The sequence below is a fragment of the Hevea brasiliensis genome, chromosome 4, assembly GCF_030052815.1.
Source record: "Hevea brasiliensis isolate MT/VB/25A 57/8 chromosome 4, ASM3005281v1, whole genome shotgun sequence".
Classification (NCBI taxonomy): Eukaryota; Viridiplantae; Streptophyta; class Magnoliopsida; order Malpighiales; family Euphorbiaceae; genus Hevea; species Hevea brasiliensis.
In genome coordinates, this window is record NC_079496.1 from 25,072,136 (window position 1) to 25,089,767 (window position 17,632).

Here is a 17,632-nt window from a genome sequence, read left to right on the forward strand (position 1 = left end):
TCGAAGAAGTGTCCTCTGCATTTTGACTTAAGACATGTATCTTGGATATCTGTTTTTTCTGAACATCTTTACGACAGCTTTAACAGTCCTTATTCCTTGTGTATTGATGTTTAAAATAATTTGCTGCTGGTGCCATATTACCTTTTCAAATGCATGCCATACATTGGAGGAAGACATAAGCCTCTTGACCTCAAGCATCTGATGCATCTGTTTGATCTATGATACAACTGTTAAAACTTTGATATTTAGGGTGCTTTTGTCCAGTGAAATTGGTGTACTCCATGTGTTTGTCACCTGTTGACTCATGGCATCATCCTAGTAGATATCTTGAAGTCATTATCAAATCCCTTGTGCTATAGGCATGAAATTATATCACTGATTAACTTTATAAGTTTCTACTTTGCTAAGAGACTATTTCATTGTTCTCCTTGTTACCATTCAAACATCAGCAAGAAAATTTTAATAATTGATTTATCTGAAATGTTAATTAATGCTTTATTATGCAGGTATTTACATGTGGGTTTCCCCCATTAGAGGACAGAGACAAGTCATTGAAATTACTTGGACAACATGATTTCTTTGGTGGTGGTACTTTAACAAAAGAGGAGACCGTATCCTAGTATGCCTCCACTGATTAGGAATTGGGAATAAATTTAATTACTTTTCAAAAGTTCCCGAGCATCTTTAGAATATGATAAATTGATATTGGTTTTCCTATATACTTCAATAGCTAAGACTTGCAGAGCTGGAAAACAGAGCTGTTAATGCCATGTTTGTCATACTCTCAGACATTTGGCTAGATAGTGAAGAGGTGATTTAAAAGCCTTTGAGATTTATTTATTTATTTGAGGGTGGAATGGTGGTTTTGATGGGTAGCTTACTTCAATCATGATACTGTTTTATGCTGAGAAAAGGCAATGGGAAAGCTGGAGACTGTACTTGATGGCTTTGAGATTCAAGAAGTTGTTCCTTCTCTGTTTGTTTTCATGGGGAATTTTTGTTCTCATCCATGCAATCTTTCCTTTCATTCATTTTCAAGTCTCAGGTGAGGGATATTTGGATTTTTATCTGCATTTTCTTTTCAACAAATTATGGTGGCATGAATAAACTCAATAAAGTTCAACTCTACATTTGTAGATTACAGTTTGGAAAGCTAGGGAAAATGATTGCAGCACATCCAAGGCTAAAAGAGCATAGCCTGTTTCTATTTATTCCAGGTCCTGATGATGCAGGTATATTAAATGGTTTCTTTACATGCTGTTAACCACTTCATAGATAACTTTACTTTTACATGACATGAGGATGATCAACGTTTTAACTACTACAGGTCCATCAACGGTACTACCTAGGTGCGCTTTACCGAAGTATCTAACTGAAGAGCTTCAGAAGTACATTCCAAATGCCATATTTTCAAGTAATCCTTGCAGGTTGATCTGTCTGATTGCTGATTAGTTAAAACAAATAAACTTGTTATACTTCGTAGAACATCCACCCAAGACTCACTTTCTTATACTGGCTTTTGGAAATTACATTGTTTTGAATTCTGGGTACAATTTAATATTGAAGGCTTAAATGTGAAATTCTTGTGAAAATACTTTTACAGCTTGAAATAGAGAAACATGATGTTTAGCTTTTGATGAGTGCTCAACTGGATATGCAAATGCTTCTCATGTAAATGCAGGGTCAAGTTCTACACACAAGAAATTGTATTTTTTCGATATGATCTGCTGTATAGGATGCATCGTTCATGTTTGATGCCCCCTTCTACAGAGGAGACTGCTGATCCCTTTGAACATGTTTGCTTCTTTCTCCCTTTTTAATTTTTTCTTTTCCATACATTCTGCTGATGCATTTCATCACTTTGAGGTTATTGGTCAGTGAAACTAATAGGTTTTGACTTCTTCTACAGCTGGTTGCTACCATAACCCATCAAAGTCATCTCTGCCCACTTCCTCTTATTGTTCAGCCAGTTATCTGGAATTATGATCACTGTCTTCATCTGTATCCATCTCCACATACGGTATTGCTACTAGCTTTCTTTGGTGCTTTTTCCATTATCAAACCATGTTTTCTGTGAAGCAACGTCAGAATATGAAGTATGGGATAGCATACGTTTGCCACTTAAAAAGCATATGAATATTTTGAATGGTCAATTTGATTGAAATTTTATTTTGAATGCTTCAATTTGTGGGAAATATTGATTATTAATTGGCACAGCAGACGGAAGGGTTTTTAACCTATTGTAAATTTTAGATTTAGGGGCGAAATTAGAAATTTCCTTTTCCTTTTCAAAACTGACAATAATCCATGTAAATTTGATAGTGAGAAGCCATACTCATTTGATGAGCTTTCACAGATTGTTTTAGGCGACAAAAGTGAACAGAAGGCATTCAAATACACAGGAATCACTTGTTTCAACCCTGGATCCTTCTCAAATGACAATACTTTTGTCGCATATCGTCCTTGCACTCAAGAGGTCGAGCTTTCAGCCTTGTGAGTATCAAAGACGTTCTGATTATTTTTTAGCAAATGGAATATGATTCAAACATCTAATTATTTTGGACGGCACCTCGTCTCAGCCATTTAGTAGGAATGTCATGACAAAAGTTCTTGCTAATTTACATCATCAATCACTTGTAAAGTTTTCCAGGCAATTGATATTTAGGTAAAAGTGTTAAGGCAATGCATCTTTCGTTATTTGGTGAACAGAAGTTCTCACTAGAACCTCACCTCGCCTAAGTGCATTCTGTGTCAATTTGCTCTTTAGTGAACATCATTATGTTCATGGTAAACTATATCACCTCGTTTATTTTAATGGTTACAAGCGGGGCATGATCACATCTAATAACTTGTGCTGTACCTGGAGGAGATGAAGTAACATGGTGAGGTTCCTTATTTAATTTTGAAAGCTGAGTCCTAAATGCCAATCCATTTCAAAATTGGCTTTTATGTGAACATGGCTGAACTTTCTCTTCTGATTGTTGATCACCATCAATAATTGGAACCTATTAGGGTTTTCATGATCAAGCTTGCTATGAATCAATGTTTTCAAATAAAGGTTCGGTTTCTGGTTTAATGGGATCAGTTATTTATTTAGCACTCTCAGTTCAAACGAAAATAAGGCATTCTCCTCATGCCTTTCATTATCATGCCATTGTACGGTATGCCCATATTCATGTTCTATCAGAGAATATATGTTGTAGGAATGACAATTAATAGAATATTCGGAAATTATTATTATTATTATTATTATTATTATTATGTGTGCATGCATGGCTTAAATGTAAGGAACATTATGTTTTAGGCTCTTTGTGTTTCGCCGAAAATATTTCCTTAAAAATTATTATTTTTATTTTTTTTATGTTTGGCGCATTTATGAAAATAGATCAATGAAAAATATTTTCTTGATCAAAGGAAAATTAAATTATTTTAAAAAAAAAATTATTTTCATTTTTTAAATGATGAAGTTATTTTTTGTTTTCTAAATTTTGATAATCCTATTAAAATGTGCACATACTTTTATTTATATATATATATATATATATATATATATATATATATATATGAAAGAACATATAAATTATTTTTCGTGAAATAAATAAAACGTTAGTATTTGAAAGTATTCAATAATCTTCCTCTATTTATTTTGTTGCATTTATAGATGCTTGCAAACATAAAAGTAATTAATTTGAATTTAAGTAAGATTGGAATCAACTAATATAAATTAATATTTAAATATAAAATTAATATTTTTTTAAATCATTAATTATTATGGAATATTGTATTAAGTAGAAAATATATTTGAATATAATTGTAAATCAATAATTGAATATTTATCGTAGAAATTGTGTCCTTAAGATCATTCGCAAAGTGATTTATTAGTAACGATCTGCGAAAGCTGATTCAAAAGCTAGTTTATGTGACGTTTTTTTTTTTTTTTTTTCATATCAAGTTTTTAGCGATTTTAGACATTTTCAGACACTTTTGTTGTGTCTCTAATTTTTATTTATTTATTTATTTTAAGAGTAAGAATAGAACAGCCAAAGAAAGATAAGTTAGGAAGAGAGAATTGGAATGACAAATACTTATTATTGCACTTTCTATTCCTTCCATACAAAAAGTTTAAAAACACTTAGGATTTATTTCTTTCAAAATCATTTTTCATTTTCTTTTTAAAATTTAAAATATTTAATGATGCTTCATAAAAATGGCTTAAATTATATTGTAAAAAATTCAGGTTTAATTATAAATTATTTTACGTTTAGGATTAAATTGTAAAAAATAAAATTAAAGCGTTCAAATAGAAAACATGAAAAGATTTTAATCACTGAAAATATCAATATCCCTTTTTTCATAAAATTAAGTTCAATATTGAAATTTAGGCAAACTGTTTACATAGAAAAAGTAATTTTTTCTGTCCTCATGTTAAGATTAATTAAATTAATTTTATTAATGTTATTCTATTACTTTAATTAATTAAAGGGCTAAGATAAATTAATAGATAAATGTGGATGAAGATAAATATCAAGAAGGAATTAACATATGGACAGTCAACTAAGAGAGCAATTTAAAAAAGTTACTTGTGAAGTGGAGAGTTAAGAGAAATTACAAGTAGTGTGTTGATAATTACCAATAATGGACAGAATATAACTGCGGCTTTTAAATTATTCCAAAGATACCCGTAAAAGAGATATAAATATTAGATGTGCAGCAATGTGAAAAAGCCCAATAACTCAATTCAACTACACAAATCAAACTCTAATAGCCTATTTATCTTTTACTTTATTTATTTTTAATTTTTTAAGTTTTTATATTTAATTTTAAGCCTTATTTTCACTTTACAATTAATCAATCAAAATGTTATTTCAATTTTCAATTTATTTATCTTTAATGTAGAAGCAATATTAACGAAATTGCGTTTAGTATAGTCAATTTTCATAATTATTTGATTTAAAAATTAAAGAGTGAATGAGGTGATATATACTCTGTATCTGACACGTCCATAAAATTTAAGTTTGTCGGACAGCCAAAATTATTTTATGAGGAAAATAAACAAATTAAAACGCCTAATATGTTATTAAGTTTATAATTTTTATATTTATTAATTTTGGGATATTTATTTTTTTAATATCATTTCTGGACACGTGTTAAGTCTAATTAACACATTGCATAATTTTAATGAAGAGGATAAAATCAACTATAATACTACATTAGAAAAATTAAGTCCAAATTTATATGTTATATATTAAAATTAAAAGTTTAAATATATTATTAAGCTTCATTGGATATAGAATATTTAGTTTCTAAAAATTGTTTTTTTAAGAGAAAAATTAATTAAAAACAAAATAAAAATTTGAAGTATAAAATTACCATATTTTTATATAAACAAATTCAATATAAACCATTTATAATAATAATAATAATAATAATAATAATAATAATAATCTTGATTGAAGGGTCTAATCGTGTTTATAGAGCATTAAATTTAACAAATCAATAAGAAGTACATTCCACTCAGTGATTAGAGGAAAGCATTCGATTAGTTCGGTTTTGAATAGAACCAAAATTGCAAAACAAAAAAACTGATTTCCAATAAAATGCCAACCAAAACCAAATTGAATTTAGGGAAGAGCCAAATCAAACCAAACCGATTCTATTTGGTTTGGTTTGGTTCATAACCATCAGTTTGAGAAAAATGCCCAAATCCCCAAAATGTTGTCGTTCCCAAATTTCCACTATGGATTCATAGCAACAACAATTAACAAATTCAATCAACTCATCAAAAGTATTTACGGAAACAATATCAATCAATTAATTCCAGTATTCATAAAAACAAATTACATTTTATAGATTTGAATAAAATTTCAATCAATCAAAAACCAATAGAGAGTGATGATGGCACACAAAGAGGCACACAACGAAGGATGGTGTGGAGGTGAGCACATATTTGCATAGGTCTTTGATAGGTCCAGGTGATTACGTAAGAATCGATGGTCCGAACTGTGTGATGCGATGCTCATGATACTGGTGCTATGCAATGCGATGGGTCTCTTTCTGATGATGTGATTTAATGATGATTTGAAGTCTTGAGGTGAGATGTATGGGAGACAAATGTGAGATGGAATTGTGAAGGTAAAGGTGAGGAGAAGAAGAAGAAGAAGAAGAAGAAGAAGAAGAAGTCTTGAGGTGAGAAGCGGCCTATGGGAGACAAATGTGAGATGGAATTGTGAAGGTAAAGTTGAGAAGAAGAAGAAGAAGAAGAAGAAGAAGAAGAAGAAGAAGAAGAAGAATTGTGTCATAGGGACTGAGAAGAAAGGAAAGTGAAGATGAATAGAGGGCAAAGGAATAGATATTATTCATAGGTCCCAAAAACGGTATAGTATAGGATTACAGTTCGATTAGGGTTTTCTCCTATTTTTTATCAAAATAACCAAACAAAATCGAATAACCCAAATTATTATAAACTTAAAACCAAATCAAACCGTTTAATCAAAAAATAAATCGATTGAACTAAATTGGTTCGATTCAGTTTAATTTTTTCGTAACACCCCTAATTTTTAAATTTATTATTTTGTGGGTAAGTATTAATATTTTATTTTATTTAAATTTTAGGAAATTATTTGAAATTTTTCGAATTTTACAAATCGGGTTCGATTTTCTGAAAATATAAAACTTTGATGATTTTTAAAAATTAATTTAAAGACCATGTGACAAAACTAAAAATATATTTGGACTCTATGAATTTTTCTGAGTTTTCTAAAATTTTTTTAGAATTTTTGAGCCTCGTTTTCGGTCCCAAGACAGAGTAAAAATTTAAAATTTTGTATCTTGAATCGGATCGATTGAATCGAACCGGATCGGACCGGCTATTTCTTTTTCTTTTTCCTTCTGCACCGGCGCCCGATGCTCGCGCTCTCTCTCCCGTTTTCTCTCTCCTCTCTCCTCCTCTCGCCGAGCCGCCACTGCCCTAGCCTTCCCAGCTCGCCGGCGCGCCGCCCCAGCCTTTCCCCCTCGTCGGCCATCGCCTGAGGCGTCGGAAAAACGCGCTCGAAGACACCCCAACGAGCAACCCGTCGTTTCGTCTTTTCGCGCTAATTCCGGCCCATCCGGCCACCAATCAGACCGGGTCTTGTGCCAAACCTCTTCTACACCTCAAGAGCTTTCCATAGACACTAAGAACACCTAAATTTATCGAGCGGTTTGCCCAATTTTTGTCTGGAAAGTTTTAGCCCATTTCGACTTTTAGGCTAAATTTCTTGCAAACCGTGAACCCCATGAGAAAACAGAGAGTATCGGAGTGCTCCACTCGTTGAGAGCTTCGAGGCAATATCAATTTCAAAATTTTTCGACACCGTTTTTTATTGGGTCCCGCGAAACTTCGTAGTATTTTTCCGAGTCTAAAATGAGCTTAGAAAATTTTGTAAAAATTATATACTAACCCCCGTGTTGTGGGCTTCGTGTAGGTACCTTCAATTCGCGGAAATTCAATAGTTGCCCAGGTTTGTAAATTTCAGGACGGACAGACAGGCTACTGAAAAATTGGTGGAATTGGGTCGAGATTTTGGCTACCCCACCATTGTCAGATGTCCCGAGCGCGTTTATGGGGTCGGAATCGGCATAGGTAAACCCGAACCTTACTTTTCTTAATTATTTAGTGCTTGAATTGGATTAAAAATCCATAAAATATTCGTGGTAGCTTAGAAAATTATAATTCTTTTAGCATTAGCTTAGTAATAATGCTAAGGACCGCAGGGCAAAGTTTTAGAATTTTTAGAGCTCATTTGGGTAATTTTTACAAAAGGGTTAATTATAAGGACTAAACTATAATTTTTCATATTGTGATTGTTGATTATTTGGATGGGCCCAGGAGGGGCTATATGATGTGATTGAGTTGTGGGTGTGTGGTTTGTGGATATAGAAGTGCATTTTAAGCCCTTTTGCTAGTTGGGTAGGTCCTAGGTATAGGGGAGGCTCTGCCGGATTTTCGGCACTACTTAGGACATCTTTGGTCTTTTCTTAGTTTGTATTGAGTCAAATGTATTAAATAATTATAATAAAATTATCAGGTGAGCTAAGACAGCCTTCCTCCTCCACCCAGCTGTCACAGTGACTTCGGTTAAGTCTGTGAGTAAAATATTAATTTTAATTATAATTTCGATATTATTATATGTTCAAGCATGTCCATGCATCACTTATAAATATGTATCTATGTAGTTAAACACTAAGTACATTTTATATTGCATTCATAATTGTTGAAGTGCCATGGATGTTGTTTGTGGTGATTTGGAGCAGTGTGTGTGCGTGGCGTGCATGTGGTATGATATTGGATATGGACAGGACGGGTAGACACGGCTTGAGAGACACTTTGAGAGACACTCACTGGGACCTCACATTTAGTTTATTAAGTGAAAGTCTGACTTGAGAGACACTCGCTGGCAGAGGTTGGATTAAGAGTGCTGTGTAGGGGATCAGCTCCCATATATGTATTGTTTGACAGTGTTGGGTGTATGAATGCTCCAAATTGCCTTTTTGCTGTTATGATATGAAATTATTGACGATGTTGCATTTCACTCCACAAGGTACATTAGCTTTAGATAGCTATAGAGATTATGGTTAAAATTGATATTTTACTCTCTTAGTCGAACGCTCACTCCTGTTCATCTATTTTTCCAAGCTACAGGAGGATTATTGTTGTGACTAACCTGCTCTTCTTCTTCGCAGGTCCATTGATAGTATTTAATGTATTTTGTACAATTGAGTTAAATTCTTAGACTCCGCATTTGTTAGAAGCACTTATTTTATTTGGGCCTGTGTTATAAAAGTTATGTTGAACTTGTAAGATTATTAACTGCATGCATGATGGGATTGGATGAGGTAGCTAAGTTCCCATTTGAGTTATGACCTTTTTATTATGTGGAGGGTAAGCTGAGCTCCCCAATTTATTATATATTGTGTTTACAGGTCGAGCAAGTCAAAAACTCCCCGTTAAATGGTCTATTTTATGGTCGGACTTTGTCTGGTTGAATTCTTGAAATTGGACCCAAATGGGCCTTAGAGTTGGGTTGAGGAATAGTTAGGCTTACTACAGGCCTCGGAGGCTTTAGGCTGGCCCAGATCCTAGTGCCGGTCCGGCCCATAGGTTGGGTCATGACAAATTTTGTTTCAGAGCTTAGGCTCCAGATTCATATGGAATATATGTCTAAAGTGTTGGGAAGAGTCTAATAGGAGTCACATGCGGAGAATAGGGTCCACATTCATCTTATATTGTCATTTTTGCTTCTAGTTTCTGCTTCATATAATTGTGTGTAAATATAAGTCTATAGAGCTATGCAACATGCCGTTTTGAAATTTTGTGGGCTAATGCTGCTGAATTTCAGGAAAATGCGTAGAAGCAAAAGAGCTGCCACTGCACCAGATCTTGATGTGCCTGGCGAGGTGTCTGCACAGGATGAGGCGCCTGCCCCGAGGAGGCAGGGTAGGAGGCCTAGAGCTGCTCAAGTAAAAGAACAGCTGCTACCAGTTCAAGATCAGGCTTTTATGGCACAGGGTCCCATGGACCTAATGGCAGCTACCTTAGCCAGATTGCAGAGAACCATCAATGTGATGGCATAGTATATGGTCCACCCTCCCCAACAGCAGCAGCCCACCACACCAAGAGGGGAACCTTACAAACAAATAATTAATTTTAAGAAGTTGGTGCCTGGTACTTATGATGTGTCCGACGATGCCTATCAGTTTTTGGATTCCTACAACAGGCAGGGATGGAGTTGTAGTTGACTGATAGGAGGCTTATAGAGTGTGTGTAGCATGTATTGGGGCCAGTGCCAAGACAGTGGATGACAGACTACGTACTACCTTGTATTGAAGGTTTGTCTTGGACTCAGTTTGTGGAACTGTTTATCAACAGGTTTGTGCCAGAAAGCTTCAGAGATCAAAAGCAATAGGCCTTTGAGGCCTTAAGGTAGAATGGCAGATCTGTAGATGAACATGCTACAAAATTTCTAGAACTAAATAGGTATGCCCCTACAGTAGTGGCTACAGAAAGTATGAAGATAAAAAGGTTCCTAAAGGGGCTGGACAGGAGGTATGCAAACCTGGCCATGATATTTGATAAGTCTTTTGATATGGTAGTTGATCGAGCTCAACAGATTAAGATTAGCTATACACGAGATGACAGTGGAAGAGTAAAAAAGAATAGAGCAAAAGGTTCTTCAGGTGTTCCCTACACGGGTACCACAGATAATGGCGGCCAAGGTCACTACAGAGGAAGAGGTAGAAGCAACAAGAAGGGTGGTTTTAAATACAAATCTCAAGGATTCAGACCAGGGTACGGATCTAACAGTGGTCATAATTTGAGTTATAGCAGTTCTAGTTCTGGTTTAGGATCCTCCTTTGCACCTTGCACACAGTGTGGAAGAGGACATTCAGGACCTTGTATGATGGGTTTAGGAGTATGTTTCCGATGTGGCCAGTAGGGTCACTTTGTTAGAGAATGTTTAGTGTTCAGCGAGCCACAAATGGGGTCACAGGGTTTTGTTGCAAATGTTCTTCGTCAGTTGTATCCTGGTGCTTCCAGCATGGCAGGCAATCAGTTCAGTGGCCAACAGGGCCGAGGACAAGGAGGACATGGATTTGGAGGCAGATCAGGAGGTAGAAGTCAATATTAGGGTTCTGTAATGCAGGTTAGGGTTCAAGCTCAGGTTTTCACCCTAATCCACCAGGATGTTCAAAGCTTCCAATGTAGTTGTAGGTGTATTCTTCTAATCTGTTCCTATGAGGCTCGTGTTTTGATAGATCCGGGTGCTACGCATTCATTTGTCTCCCAAGTGTTTGCCATGAGATTGGGTAGGAACCCTACAACTTTAGAATGCCCTTTGTCTGTAGCTACCCTGCTTAGTGACAACATAGATGTAGATATGGTTTTTCCCAGTAGTCCAGTAATAGTGGATGGAAGAATCCTTCTAGCAGACTTGGTTCCTCTACCAGTAATGGATTTCGATATAATTTTGAGAATGGATTAGTTAGAAACTCATTATTCCACTTTAGACTGCAGGAACAAAAATGTGTATTTCCACATACCTAGTGTGGAAGAGTTTAGCTTTGATGGTGATAGGAGCGTGGCTCCATATAATTTGGTGTCAGTAATTAGTGCTAGAAAAATGTTGAGGCGTGGATGTCAAGGATGTTTGGCATTAGTGAGAGGTACATTTGTAGAAGGTGTCAACATGGAAAATATTCCTATTATCAGAGAATTCATGGATGTCTTCCTTGAGGAGCTTCCAGGGTCGCCACTAGGAAGGAAAATAGAGTTTTGCATTGATGTTGTGCCGGGTACAAACCCCATATTAATGCCGCCTTACAGGATGGCACCAGAAGAATTGAAAGAGTTAAAGGAGTAACTACAGGAGCTTTTGGACAAGGGTTTTATACATCCGAGCACTTCACCCTGGGGCGCTTCTGTTCTATTTGTGAGAAAGAAAGATGGGTCCTTGAGGTTGTATATTGATTATAGACAGCTGAACAAGGTGACTATGAAGAACAAGTATCCACTTCGGATCGATGATCTGTTTGATCAACTCTAAGGGGCTAGATTCTTTTCCAAGATAGACCTACGATCAGGCTACCATCAATTGAGAATCAAGAATGAGGATATGTCCAAGACAACATTCAGGACAAGAAATGGTCATTATGAGTTCTTGATGATGTCTTTTAGACTCACTAATACACCAGTAGCCTTCATGGACTTGATGAACAGGGTGTTCAGGCTATTCCTGTACCGTTTTGTCATCGTTTTCATAGATGACATTTTGGTATACTCTTGGACCGAGAAAGAACACGTGTGGCATTTGAGGATGGTGTTGCAGACTTTGAGAGAGCACCAGCTATATGCCAAATTTTAAAAATGTGAATTTTGGCTAGAAAGCATCTCATTCTTGGGACACGTGATTTCTAGTGAAGGCATTCAAGTGGATCCCAAGAAAATTGAGGCGGTAACTGATTGGTTTAGGCCTATAACAGTCACTGAGGGGTGAAGTTTTCTGAGCTTAGCTGGCTACTATAGGCGTTGTGTGCAGGATTTTTCCAAGATAGCAGCTCCCCTAACTAAGTTAACTCAGAAGAATGTTCCATTCATTTGGATAGATGATTGTGAGGAGAGTTTCCAGAAGCTTAAGGAGTGTCTAACCACGGCCCTTGTGTTGACATTACCGATGAGTGGTGAAGGATATACTGTGTACTGTGATGCCTCCAGAGTTGGCATAGGGTGTGTTTTGATGCAGAATAGAAAAGTAGTGGCTTATGCTTCAAGGCAGCTAAAAAGGCATGAGCAAAACTACCCCACCCATGATTTGGAAATGGCGATTGTAGTCTTTGCATTAAAAATCTGGAGACACTACCTGTATGGTAAAGTGTACGAGATATACACCGATCATAAGAGTTTGAAGTATATCTTCCAACAAAGGGATTTAAATTTGAGACAGAAAAGATGGATGGAGCTTCTGAAGGATTATGATTGTACCATCCAGTACCATCCTGAGAAGGCCAATATAGTAGCAGATGCTTTGAGCAGAAAATCTTTTGGCAGCTTGGCGCACATATCAACGGAGAAGAGACTATTGATTCAGGAAATACATGAGTTGATGGATCAAAGTCTGATTTTAAACCTTTCTAATGAGAGGGTATTGTTGGCCCATTTTTCGGTGAGACTAGACCTGTGAGATAGAGTCAGAGTTTCCCAGCACAGAGACCAGCAATTGGTGAAGATCATAGAAAGAGTATAGCATGGTGAAGGTGGTGAGTTTGGATTTGCCAATGATGGCGCCTTTATGCAAGGTTTCAGGATATGTGTGCCCGACGTGGACAATCTCAAAAATGAAATCATGCGAGAGGCACACTAGACACTGTACAATGTCCACCCAGGCTCCACCAAGATGTACCATGATGTGAAAGATAGCTATTGGTGGAATGGTATGAAGAGAGACATAGCAGACTTTGTGTCCAAGTGCTTGACTTGTCAGAAGGTGAAGTTTGAATACCAGAGGTCGTCGAGGAAGCTGCAAGAGCTCCTTATCCCAGAATGGAAGTGGGAAATGATTACTATGGATTTTGTGATCAAGGTTGCCTTTTACTATACGGGGATATGATTCGATATGGGTAATTGTAGACTGTCTAATTAAATTAGCTCATTTCCTGCCTATGAAGACCACATATTCTGTTGCACAGTATGCCCGGCTCTATATTCGAGAAATAGTCAGATTGCATAGAGTTTCTGCTTCCATAATATCTAACAGAGGGCTCCAGTTCACTTCTCAGTTTTGGAGGAAGTTTCAAGAGGCACTTGGCACACAGTTGAACTTTAGTACCGCTTTTCACCCTCAGACAAACGAGCAGTCCGAAAGGACAATCCAAACACTGGAAGACAAGCTTCACATGTGTGTTTTGGATTTTGGAGGTCAATGGGATGATCAGCTACCCTTGGTGGAGTTTGCCTACAACAACAGTTATCATTCCAGCATAGGGATGGTACCCTATGAGGCACTATATGGCAGAAAGTGTAGGTCTCCTCTGTGTTGGATGAAAATGGGAGAAGCAAAGGTGCATGATATAGACATAGTGCAGTACACTTCAGAGATAGTTCCTTTAATCAGGGAACGATTAAAAACAGCTTTCAGTAGGCAGAAGAGTTATGCAGATCCCAAACGGAGGGATGTAGAGTTTGCAGTAGGCGATTACGTATTCCTGAAGATTTCTTCGATGAAGGGAGTCATGAGATTTGGGAAGAAGGGCAAGTTGGCACCTCGGTATATTGGACCTTTTGAGGTTATTGATAGAGTTAGAGCAGTTGCCTACCAGTTGGAGTTACCACCCAAATTTTCTCATGTTCATCCCATATTTCACATCTCTATGCTCAGGAAATACATTCTTGATCCTTCTCATGTGTTACAGCCGGATATAGTAAAGCTGAAGGAAGACTTGATGTTTGAGGATCAACCTGTAGCCATAGTGGACTACCAAGTGAGGGAGCTAAGATCAAAACAGGTCCCTATAGTTAAGGTTTTGTGGAGGAGCCAGTCTGTGGATGAGTGCACCTGGGAGTCAGAGTGGGACATGCGTAGCAAGTACCTTTATCTATTCAATGTGTAATTTTATACTTTATTCTGCCTTGTGTAAAATTTGAGGATGAATCTTTTATAAGGGGGAAAGAATGTAACACCCTTAATTTTTAAATTTATTATTTTATGGGTAAATATTAATATTTTATTTTATTTAAATTTTATGAAATTATTTAAAATTTTTTGGATTTTAGAAATCGGGTTCGATTTTTTGAAAATATAAAACTTTGATGATTTTTGAAAATTAATTTAAAGACCACGTGGCAAAACTAAAAATATATTTGGACTCTACGAATTTTTTTGAGTTTTCTAGAATTTTTCAAAATTTTTGGGCCTCGTTTTCTGTCCCAAGGCAGAGTAAAAATTTAAAATTTTGTATCCTGAATCGGACTGGCCAAATCGAATCAGATCGGATCATACATACCGAATCGGACCGGCCATTTCTTTTTCTTCTTCCTTCCGCGCGTGCGCCTGACACTCCCTCTCTCTCTCTCTCTCGTTTTCTCTCTCCTCTCTCCTCCTCTTCCTACACCGCCGCCGCCCCAGCCTTCCCAGCCACAAGACACCGCCCCCTGTCTCTCGGCCACACCGAGGTGCCGGAAAAATGTGCTCGAAGATGCCCTAATGGGCAGCGCATCGTTTAGTCTTCCCGGGCCGATTTCGGCCGATCCGGCCACCAATCGGACTAGGTCTTATGCCAAACCTCTTCTACACATCGAGAGCTTTCCATAGACACCAAGAACACCAAAATTCATTGAGCGGTTTGCCCAATTTTTGTCTGAAAAGTTTTAGCCAATTTTGATTTTTGGGCTAAATTTCTTGCAAACCGTGAACCCCACTAGAAAACGAAGAGTACCAGAGTGCTCCACTCGTTTAGAGTTTCGCGGCAATACCAATTTCAAAATTTTTCGACACCATTTTTCGGTGAGTCCCGCGAAACTTCGTAGTGCTTTTTTGAGCACTAAATGAGCTTAGAAAATTTCATAAAAATTATATACTAACCTTCGTATTGTGAGCTTTATGTAGGTATCTTCAATTCGTGAAAATTTAATGGTTGCTCGGGTCTGTAAATTTCGGGTCGGACAGACAAGCTACCGAAAAATTCTTGGAATTAGGTCGAGATTTTAGCTACCCCTCATTGTCAGATGTCCCGAGCGCGTTCCAGGGGTCGGAATCGGCATAGGTAAACCCGAACTTTACTTTTTTTAATTATCTAGTGCTTGAATTGGATTAAAAATCCATAAAATATTCGTGGTAGCTTAGAAAATTATAATTCCTTTTGCATTAGCTTAGTAATAATACTAAGGACCACGGGGCAAAGTTTTAGAATTTTTAGAGCTCATTTGGGTAGTTTTTGCAAAAGGATTAATTATAAGGACTAAACTGTAATTTTTCATATTGTGATTGTTGACTGTTTGGATGGGCCCAAGAGGGGCTATATGATGTGATTGAGTTGTAAGTGTGTAGTTTATGGATATAGAAGTGCGTTTTAAGCCCTTTTGCAGGTTGGGTAGGTCCTAGATATAGGGGAGGCTCTGCCGTATTTATGACACGACTTAGGACATCTTTGATCTTTTCTTAGTTTGTATTGAGTCAAATGTACTAAATAATTGTAATAAAATTGTCAGGTGAGCCGGGAAAGCCTTCTTCCTCCGCCCAGCCGCCATAGTGACTTCAGTTAAGTTTGTGAGTAAAATATTAATTTTAATTATAATTTTGATATTATTATATGTTCAAGCATGCTCATGCATCACTTATAAATATGTATCTATGTAGTTAAACACTAGGCACATTTTATATTGCATTCATAATTATTGAAGTGCCATAGATATTGTTTATGGTGATTTGGAGCAGTGTGTGTGTGTGGCATGCGTGTGGTATAGTATTGGATATGGACAGGATGGGTAGACACAACTTGAGAGACACTCGCTGGGACCCGGTCCTTCGGGATAGACACGGCTTGAGAGACACTCGTTGGGACCCCGCATTTGATTTATTAAGCGAAAGTCTGGCTTGAGAGACACTCGCTGGTAGAGGTTGGATTAAGAGGGCTGTATAGGGGATCAGCTCCCATATATGTATTGTTTGACAGTGTTGGATATGTGAGTGCTCCAAATTGCCTTTTTGCTGTTATGATATGAAATTATTGACGATGTTGTATTTCACTCCACAGGGTGCATTAGCTTTAGATAGCTATAGAGATTATGGTTAAAATTGATATTTTACTCTCTGAATCGAACACTCACTCCTGTTCATCTATTTTTCTAGGCTACAGGAGGATTATTGTTGTGGCTAACCTGCTCTTCTTCTTCGAAGGTTCATTGATAGTATTTAATGTATTTTGTACAATTGAGTTAAATTTTTAGACTCTGCATATGTTAGAAGCACTTATTTTATTTGGGCCTATTTTATAAAAGTTATGTTGAACCTGTAAGATTATTAACTGTATGCATGATGGGATTGGATGAGGGAGCTGAGCTCCCATTTGAGTTATGACCTTTTTATTATGTGGAGGGTGAGCTGAGCTCCCCAATTTATTATATATTATGTTTACAGGTCGGGCAAGTCAAAAACTCCCCGTTAAATGGTTCATTTTATGATCGGACTCTGTTCGGTTGAATTCTTGAAATTGGGCCCAAATGGGCCTTCGAGTTGGGTTGAGGAATAGTTAGGCTTACAGCAGGCCTCGGAGGCTTTAGGCTGGTCCAGATCCTAGTGCCGGTCCGACCCATAGGTTGGGTCGTGACATTTTTAATTTAAACTGAAAACTGCTCAGCCTTTTTGGTGGCCATATATGGCCACTATTTGATTATATAATCTTTCAATGAGTACAGAATGATAAACTTCAAATTTCGGGCCTCCTACTAAAGAAAATATATGTATCTTGTACTATGCTATTCTCATGTAGATAATAAAATAGTACATCCAAACATTTCATAAAATGAAGACAGAATAAATCTTCAACTAGAGGGAATAAAAATAAAGACAAAATAAAATAAGTTTTCATTAATCAAATAGGAAATAACTCAAAATTTATCAATAAGATAGTGTATATATATATATATATATATATATATATATATATATATATTAAAAATCTATTTCAAAATGACATAAAATTTGAAATTATTGAAAAAAAAAATCGAGAAAACATAAACAGAAAAAGTGGAGGGGCAAGTATATATCAGTGGGAACACTCTTCAGTGACTACTCAAAAGAAATTAAAAGAGAAGAGGAATAGAGAAAACAGAGAATTATTAGAGTTTATTTAAATTGTTTAGGAGAATAATAATTAAAAAAAAAAATGCATCTTGCTTTCATCACATCATACTGTCATCAAAATCTATGTAAAAGTGCATAACCTTAAAATCCCAAGAAATAAAGTGCACATCCAATAAAGTAGTAATAATTATAAAATGAAATGACAGATTTAGGGTTTGGAATGATAGGCGGACATTCAAGAGCAGCATTGGGCTTGGGAGAGTGTAGGAAAGAAAGAAAGAAAGAAAGTTCGTTCTGTC

General features: G+C 36.4%; 1 pseudogene; it reads left to right on the plus strand.

Moving 5' to 3' along the window:
• LOC131179436 (DNA polymerase epsilon subunit B-like) overlaps nucleotides 1-2,683 on the plus strand; it is a 2,842-nt pseudogene extending 159 nt beyond the window's left edge.
• Nucleotides 2,684-17,632: the final 14,949 nt, after the last annotated feature.